Source organism: Colobus angolensis, unplaced genomic scaffold, assembly GCF_000951035.1.
Source record: "Colobus angolensis palliatus isolate OR3802 unplaced genomic scaffold, Cang.pa_1.0 Scaffold108, whole genome shotgun sequence".
Lineage (NCBI taxonomy): Eukaryota > Metazoa > Chordata > Mammalia > Primates > Cercopithecidae > Colobus > Colobus angolensis.
The window spans coordinates 8,313,107-8,323,241 of record NW_012111808.1 but is presented as its reverse complement, the minus strand read 5'-3'; positions in this window follow the sequence as shown (position 1 = coordinate 8,323,241).

Here is a 10,135-nt window from a genome sequence, read left to right as displayed (position 1 = left end):
CTCAGTAGATTAGCATAAAGAGCCCAGAAACAGACCTGTACACCTGGTATATAGCAAAGGCACCAATGCAATGCAGTAAATGATGGCATATAAAAAGGATATTTGTGCAGGAATTTTTAAAATGTGAACCCTGACATTGACCTTATATCATAAACAAAATTTGAAATGAATGATGTCTGTTAATGTGAAAGACAAACACATACATAAGTAAATATGCAATTCAGTTTCTTAAAAAAATGGGCACAATGCTTCAATAGTCACCTCAGGGGAAAAAAATATCCAACTAGCCCAGGTATAAAATGGTGCTCAAGTTTATTAGCCCCCATGGAATGCTAATTAAAATCCCAATAAATATAATTTAAACTCCTATCAAATTGGCTAAAAATCAAACAATGGCCAGTATTAAGTGTTGCCAAGGGAGGGTGTGGCTCAACTGGAGATTTGATATTGGTAGGTGGCAGAATAAATTCTGTCTATAACATATGAAATTATCTGGCAATGTCTAAAGTCAAATGAATATGTCTTTTATCAATCTTGTAACTCAGCAATTCCACTCTTAGGTATATATCAAATACCAATGAGTGTTTATTTCTATTAAAAGATGTGCATACAAACTTGAAAACAACTTACAGAAGTTTGATTTATAATAGCCCCAAAATGGAGCAGTCTAAAAGTCCAATATAAGAATAAATGAACTGTGGCACATTCTTACAATAACAGAAAAAAGACAGCATAAATACTTCTCATAGTTATTATGTTGAATTAAAGAAGTTAGACACTAAATAATGCATATGATATCATTTCATTTGTATGTAGTTCAAGACAGGGATCACACTAGTAATTACCTTCGGAGGGTGATTGTTGACTGAGATAAACTATGAGAGCCTTCTAGGGGGCTATAAATGTCTTATATTCTAATTTGTATGGTAGTTATAGAGGTAGATACATATAAAAATTCATTGAACTCAACATTCAGGATTTACGTACTTTACTGTAAGCAAATTATTCTTCAATATAAAATCAGAAAACCAGATTTTAGAAAGTCTCGCTTTTTAAAATTGCTCATCTACGTGTTTTTCTCTGTGTATCCACTTTTGTATGCATCTGTTACCTTCTCCTTTCCTAGCTGATTTACTCTTATTACTCATGTTGTCTGTTTACTGAGTCTGAACTTTTGCCTTGGCTCTCAAAACATAAACACCCAGGACCCTTGGTGTTGCTTGCTTCCATCTCTGAGATAATACTTACAGCTAATATTAATTGTGAGTTACTGGACTAAGTGTCTTATATGCAGTATCTCATTTAATTCACATAATGAACTCATGAACTGGCTACTATATCCATCATTTTACAGGTGAAATTTGAAAGATGAAGTGACTGTCAGAAGAACCAGCATTTGAATTTAGATTCATCATATTCCAGAGTTCAGGTTCTTGAATATAATGCTATAGGAAAACCTGATAACATGAGAAAGACTAATTCTAATTTTCCAAGTTTTTTTGTTTGTTTGTTTTTCGTATCAGCAGTGCAAATCTGTAAGTCACTTAAAATCTTACAGATGGGCCAATTCAGGCTGAACGAATGTGGAGAACACATCATAAAATCAAGGCTTAGGATGATCACAGGGGCTCTGGGTGGAAACCAATGCTCTGTCATTGCTGTATAACTGTTGAGAATGACATCACCTATTGGCCTCTTTCATTAATCAGAAGTCTCTAAAAATTAAAAAATAGTATAAAAAAAGAAATATGCTAAATTTACCAATGGAATATAAAAATAAATGTTGATTAGAAATGAAAGAAGAGACATATTTTGTGTGCCAAACATTTTAAAAAGTAAAATGTTCTGAAGTCAGTTTAAAAAAATCTGTCAATTCCTGACCCCATCTGTAGACGCCATTGTAGAAATCATAAAACATCATCTAATTTGAAGTTGGACATGTCAGTAAGTGCAGTTGAAAGATTCAAATTATTTATTCACTTTTATTCGTCTTTGGAATTAACAAGTAGACTTGTACAAAGTCGTTTTGTTCAGTGAAAAACAATATTTGATAATTGTAGCTAAAAAACATCTGTAGTATGCTGTAGTTTCCTTTTTTATATAGACTAAAGCCTACCACGATATTTTTGAAAGATGAGATTTTTCTAAAGCCTATGAGCTATCTTGTCTATATAAACATGTGCACATTTAAAGAAAAATGAACTGGGTTTTCTGTTCATAGAAGTTTAAATTGTGACTGATAATTTTTCAATTGGATCTAGATAAAAATAATTATTAACTTCAATAGAAATATATGGATTAGATACAAATGCATTTGTTAAGTCGAAGTTCAGCATTGGCAAAGTTATGACTTTAAAAATTAATCCTCCTGTGTGACTGATTATCAATGAACGATCATAAAATGTCTCCTGACTTATCCCAAAATATCATATTTATTGTCATAAAAGAAAATTTTATTTAAAAAAATATGAGTTTTGTAATTAAAAAATAAACATTGAATAAAATTCAATACATAATTTAAGAATTCTCTCTGAGCTGGGATTAAAACTGAAATTGAAATGGATTTGCTTAAACATAGTAAATTTGTTGCTTTAAATTTCCCATAAATGTCAGAATAAAGTATGTGAGGATCCAATATATTGTATATAGTTATTTTCTATCTTCTAAAAAATAATTTACATTTCTAATTTTTTTTCTCATTTGACAGTAAGGAAAACCAAGTTTCAAAACATAAAAATATCATTCCTAAGATAATGCCATTAGGAAATTGTTCGTATACATCTACTGAAATAATCATATGGTTTTAAGTCTTTAATCTGTTATTGTCATGAAATATATTGAATGATTTCCTAATGTTAAAACAACTTTGTGATCCCAAAATACACCCAGCTTAGCATGTTTTGCGTATATTTTTGGGATTTTGTTTGTCAATATTTTATTTAGGATTTTTTCCATCTGTATTTATGACATTATATGATCCTTAATTAGGTTTATATGGTAGGGAAATAGTTCCATTTTCAGCACTGTATAACAGTTTCTTAAAATGTATTCTTAAATGTATGTTAGAAATCATTTAGAAAACCATTTGAGCCTGGTATTTCTACCCTTTTTGTGATTGCAATATTAAACAGAAAATGTAGAAAATATAAATATATGGCGTATTGAATTATTATCACAAAGGAAGCACTTATTTGACTACCATTTTGATAAAGAAATAGACTATTATCCACAGCACAGAAATCCTCTGAGGCCCAAGTGGTACCACCTCTCCTCCCCAGAGTTAAATGCGATTCTAACTTCTAACACAACATTTACTTTTGCATATTTTGAAAGTTTATAAAAATAGACTCGGAAAATACTATTTTTGCCAGGATGATTTTATTCTGCATTAGATTATAAAATTCATCCATGTTGTTGCATGTGGCTGTGATTCACCTGTTCTCACTGTTGCATACTGTCTACATTGTTTGACTCTGCTAAGGAAATTTGTCTGTTCTACTGTTGCTGGACATTTGGCGCTTTTGCATTTTTGGCTGTTATGAATAATGTTACTAAGAATATGCTTATACCTTTTACTAGGTGCACGTGTTTTGCTATCTATATGCATAGGAATGTCACTGCTAAGGCAAAAGGTAATGCCAAACAGTTTAACATGGCTGTAATAATTTATACTCACACAGCATTGTGCACGCAATCCTGCTACTCCATATCCTTGTTAAAATTCAACATTGTCAATCTGTACAATTTTAAGTATTGTGGTGGTTGTGCAATGATATATCATTGTGGGTTTTGTCTAAATTTTCCTGATAACTAATAACTGAGTATCTTTTAATATGATGAGTAGACATCTGAATTCCCTCTTTATGAAGTCTCTATTTAAGTCACTTGCCTTTTTCTCTTAGGTTATTGTCTTTTTCTTATTGATTTTCAGCACTTATTTTTATATACTGGATATGTATCCTTTGTTGGATGTATGTCTTGCCACTATCTTCTGCTACTCCATGGCTTGCCTTTTTACTCTCTAAATGGCATGCTTCGATGAAGTTCTTTTTTAAAATTAATTTTACTGTGTATGTTTGAGATTTATAACACAGTGTTGTGAGATACATATAGATAGTAAAATGGTTACTGTAGTGAAGCAAATTAACGTATCTGTTATCTCACGTAGTTACTTTTTTATAACAACAGAAGCTTAAATGTATTTATTTAACAAAAATCCCCAATACAATTGTATTAACTATACGTCTCATGCTATATATTGTCTCTCTAGGTTTGTTCATCCTACGTATTTGGTGCTTTGTATCATTTGACCTGCATATTCCCCTCTCCACTCTGCTACCCTAGTGATTCTTATTTATAAAGTAGTCTAATTCATCAGTTTTCCCGTTAGTGTGCCAACGCTTTGTGTCCTATTTAATAAGTCTTTATGTCCTATTTAATAAGTCTATATTTTTATATATGCCAAAAATATAAAATATACGCATCTGTGTATTTAGCAAAAAGTGTTGGTATTTTTCCTGTTACATGGGCCTCCACAATTCTTCTGTAAATGATAATTGAATATGCAGGGGTTGGGACTGTGGTAGTCAGGATTCTTAGATGACCCCTAAGTTCTCAGCTCCTAGTGTATATACATCTTCTAGTTATTTAGTGGAACATTATGTAGGTATTGCTATAAAGGGTTATGGCAGATATAATTAAGATGCCAAATCAGTTGAGTTTAAGATAAGGATATTATGTAGGTAATCTGATCTAATCACAAACCTTTTAATGCTGGATCTATAGATCAGTAACAGGGAATTCAGGGACATTCAGCCTGAGCAGGATTCTCTATTACTCACATTGAAGATAGAGGGGGCCATGTGGCATGGAATGTGGGTGGCTTCTAGGAGTTGAGACCAGAAAGCATGGAAATTAGAACTTCAGTCCTATAGCTGCAAAAAAACTGAATTTTCTCAGCAATAAGAATAAACTTGGAATTGTATGTTTTCCCAGAGCTGCAGAAAAGAACTCAGTCTAATTTACGACTTGATTTCAGCTGTATGGTACCCTGAGCAGAGGACCACTGTGTATAAATCCAAAAGAAAATAAATTTGTTCTACCAAAAAGACACCTACACTAAAACATTTGTCACAGCACTATTCACAATAGCGAAGACACGGAATCAATCTAAATGCCTATCAATGGCAGATTGAACCAAGAAAATGCGGTACGTATATACCATCAAATATTGTGCAGTCATAAAAAGGAATGAAATCATGTCCCCCAGCAACATTGATGTAGCTGGAGACTATTATCCTAAGCGAGTTAATGCAGAAACAGAAAACCAATTACTGCATCTTCTCACTTAGTGGGAGCTAAACATTGAGTATACCCAGACATAAAGATGGGAACAATAGATACTGAGGACTATTAGGCAGTGGGGGTATAGACTAAAAACTACCTATCGGTTACTATGTTCTCTACCTGGGTGAAGGGTCACCCATATTCCAAACCTTACCATCACACAATATACCCATGTAAAAACCTACACTTGCACTCCTTGAATCTAAAATAGAATTTGAAATTAAATCAAAAAGAGATAAACAATTATTTTACAGCACTACTGAACCAAATGTGGTGTGATTGGAAATAGGTTTAGGTAGGTAAAAGCAGGTGGAAAATAGTGTACTTCACTGATTTGAAATTATCTCCGTGACAGCTTTCTAACACAGGGAATCTCCTTTGGCATGATAGCTCCTTTTACACCAGGCCATCACAGTACTAATCATGGTATTCTGTTTCTGTTGATAATTTAAACTCCTTGAAAGAGATGTTCTTTAAACAGGTATTAAGGAATGTCATGATCAGATTTGTGATTTAAAATTAGTCAGTGGTCCACCATTTTCTTCAGTGTAAAATCCTTGAATACATGACAGTTTATCCCACATTCTTGGAATTACTGGACCATCTTTTCATAGATTACTGATGCAATTACCTTCTACTAATCTTTCAAAGTATAACTAAAATGATCTTTTCCATAAATTTTGCATGAGATTCCTTAATCTCAACTAGGTTCTTCAGCTGCAAAGAGCGTAGCTGGGGTACTTACAGAATTCTTAGGCAGTTTGCTTGAAGATTTTTACCATTTTCCATTTTATGAGGATTTTGTTGAAGTTGTTGAAGACCCATTTATCCCTCAGGTCCTTTGATATACAACAACAAATGAGATTTAAACTATTTTCAACTTGTCTGTTATTCTAATAAGATTCCCTTTTCTCCTTGAGAGAAAGGTTGCACAATTGTACTCATTGGTTTTTATGATATAAAAATGCTACTAAAAATGTGAATGAAAATTAACAAATGCTTAGGATGAGAAGTTTATGCTTTTACATCTCATTCCCTAGAAGTAGTATATAGCAATTACAATATAGAGTGTGTTTACAGCAAGTTTTTTTTACTGTGTTTTAAAAATATATTTAACAAATATTAATTTGGAGCCTAGTACATGGGAGAAGATGTGTCAGTTGTTGAGATATGAAGAGTATATCACCTTCTCTTGTAAGAACATCTCTTTCAAGGAGTTTAAATTATCAACAGAAACAGAATACCATGATTAGTACTGTGATGGCCTGGTGTAAAAGGAGCTATCATGCCAAAGGAGATTCCCTGTGTTAGAAAGCTGTCACGGAGATAATTTCAAATCAGTGAAGTACACTATTTTCCACCTGCTTTTACCTACCTAAACCTATTTCCAATCACACCACATTTGGTTCAGTAGTGCTGTAAAATAATTGTTTATCTCTTTTTGATTTAATTTCAAATTCTATTTTAGATTCAAGGAGTGCAAGTGTAGGTTTTTACATGGGTATATTGTGTGATGGTAAGGTTTGGAACATGGGTGACCCTTCACCCAGGTAGAGAACATAGTAACCGATAGGTAGTTTTTAGTCTACACCCCCACTGCCTAATAGTCCTCAGTATCTATTGTTCCCATCTTTATGTCTGGGTATACTCAATGTTTAGCTCCCACTAAGTGAGAAGATGCAGTAATTGGTTTTCTGTTTCTGCACTAACTCACTTAGGATAATAGTCTCCAGCTACATCAATGTTGCTGGGGGACATGATTTCATTCCTTTTTATGACTGCACAATATTTGATGGTAAATATGTACCACATTTTCTTGGTTCAATCTGCCATTGATAGGCATTTAGATTGATTCCGTGTCTTCGCTATTGTGAATAGTGCTGTGACAAACGTATTAGTGTAGGTGTCTTTTGGTAGAACAAATTTATTTTCTTTTGGATTTATACACAGTGATCTGATTGCTGGATTGAATGATAGTTCTGTTTTGAGTTATCTCAGAAATCTCTACACTGCTTTCCATAGTGGATGAATGAATTTACATTTGTACCAACAGTGTAGAAGTGTTATCTTTTCTCTGTAGCCTTGCCAGCATCTGTGATTCTTTAACTTTTTAATAACAACCATTCTGACTGTGGTTTTGATATGCATATCTCTGATGATTAGTGATAATGAGCACTTTTTTGTATGTTTGTTGGCCATGTGTGTGTCCGCTGAGAAGTATTTGTTCTTGTCCTTTGTCCATTTTTAAGGGGATTATTTTGTTTCTTGCTTGCTGATTTACATTTCTTATAGATTCTGGATATTAGACCTATGTCAGAGGCATAGTTTGTGAATGTTTTCTACCCTTCTAATAGGTTGACTATTTGCTGCACTGATATTTTCTTTTACTGTGCAGAAGCTCCTTGTTTTATTTTTTTTTCCTAGTTAGGATTTTTTATTTTAAATTTAGAAGATCAGACAAGCTATAATTGCATACATGAAAGAATTGTTCATTCAGAATATTTCTGTCAAATGTTTACTATTTGCCCACTGAGTGCCTATGTTGCTAGAGATTCTAATTAATTCATTCAATTAATAGAAGTGAGATGGATACCTCTTCTAATGTAACTGGAGGAATTAGGGGGTTGAAGAGGAGATGCAGGAGGAGAATAGTAAAGGTTTGATTATATAAAATGACAGAACTGACTATGGATTCATAAATGGATTGTTAGAAGACATCGAGTGCCCTTTTTGAGTTGCATAAAATTGAGCAATCTAGGTATAGGGGGAAAGAAGTTAGACAGGATTAGGATTTGCTCTTTAGTATAATGAAAAGACAGCAGGGTCAGAAATTAGGTCTTAAGTGAGGGAATGATTGAAATAGGATATGAGGTTTAGGCTAGTGAAGACAAGAATAGTAATGTTGGAAAATATAGTTGGACCCTGGTTCCCACGATCTCAAAGAAGTTGAAGACTAGATTTTATTTGGATAAGGGGAGGTTAGAGAAGCATTGGAAAGATTTAATTTGGGAGGAAAGAAATAGTAATTTTGTATTTTACACCTGGGTATGGAACCAACTGAAAGGAAAACTCAGGACTGAATTGGATGCATTAATACCACATGTTCTCACTTATAAATGGGAGCTAAACAATGACAACACATGGAGACAAGGAGGGGAACAACAGATACTGGAATTTACTTGAGAGTGAAGGGTGGAAGGAGGGAGAGGATTGGAAACAATGCCTATTGGGTACTATGCTTATTACCTGGGTGATGAAATAAGCTGTACACCAAAGCCCTGAGACACGCAGTTTACCAATGTAACAAACCTGCATATGTACCCCTGAACCTAAAATAAAAGTTATAATAAAAACAAAAGACATGAGAGAGCTTGTTCTCTCTCTTTCTGCTCTCTGTCATGAGGATACAGGAAGAACATCATCTAGAAACCGGCACTCATGCCCTCACCAGATGCTGAGTCTGCCAGAACCTTAATCTTGGACTTCCCAGTCTCCAGAACTATGAGAAATACATTTCTATTATTTAAGCCACCCAGTCTGTTATTCTGTTACAGAAGCCCAAACTAGGACACTCCTAATTATTAAACCTGTGTTCTATAAACAGCTTTATCAAAAGCAAAGCTGATATTCTGATCAACTGGTTTTCTGTTACTGTGTTAGTTTGCTGAGGATAATGGCCTCCAGCTCCATTCATGTTGCTGCAGAGAACATGATCTCATTGCTTTTCTATGGCTGCATAGTATTCCATGGTGCATATGTACCACTTTTTAAAATTCAGTTTTCCATTGATGGGCATTTAGATTGATTCCATATTTTTGCTATGATATTAGTGCTGCAATGAACGTAACTTGGGTATATGTCTTTATGGTAGAATGATTTATATTTTGGGGGTATATATCCAATAATGGGATTTCTGGGTCAAATGGTAATTCTGTTTCAAGTTCTTTGAGGAATCACCATGCTGCTTTCCACAATGGCTGAACTAATTTGCAGTCCCCTCAGCAATGTATAAGCATTCCCTTTTCTCTACAACCTCACCAGCACCTATTTTTTTAGTTTTTAACAACAGCCATTCTGGCTAGTGTGAGATGGTATCTCATTGTGGTTTTGAATTGCATTTCTCCAATGATTCATAATGCTGAGCACTTTTTAATTTTTATTGGCTGCATGTATATCTTCTTTTGAAGAGCATCTGTTCATGTCCTTTCCCACTTTGTAATGGGGTTGTTTGATTTTGCTTGTAAATTTGTTTAAGTTCCTCATAGATCCTGGATTTTAGACATTTGTCAGATGCAATGTTTGCAAAAGCCTTCTCACATTCTGTAGGTTGTCTGCTTACTCTGTTGACAATTTCTTTTGCTGTGCAGAAGCTCTTTAGTTTAATTAGGTCCTATTTGTCAATTTTGTTTTTGTTGCAATGGATTTTGGCATCTTCATCATGAGATCTTTGCCCGTTTCTATGTTCAGAATGGTATTTACTAGTTTATCTTCTAGGGTTTTTAATAGTTTTGGGTTTTACATTTAAGTCTTTAATTCCTCTTGAGTTGATTTTTATATATGGTATAAGGAAGGTGTCCAGTTTCAATCTTCTGCATATGGCTAACCAGTTATTCTGGCACCATTTATTGAATAAAGAGTCTTTCCCACATTGCTTGTTTTAGTTGACTTTGTCAAAGATCATGTCGCTGTAGGTGTGCAGCATTAATTGTGGGCTTTCCATCCATTCTGTTCAACTGGGCTATGTGTTTCTTTTTTTTTTTTTTTTTTTAAGTTTTTACATGTAGATCTT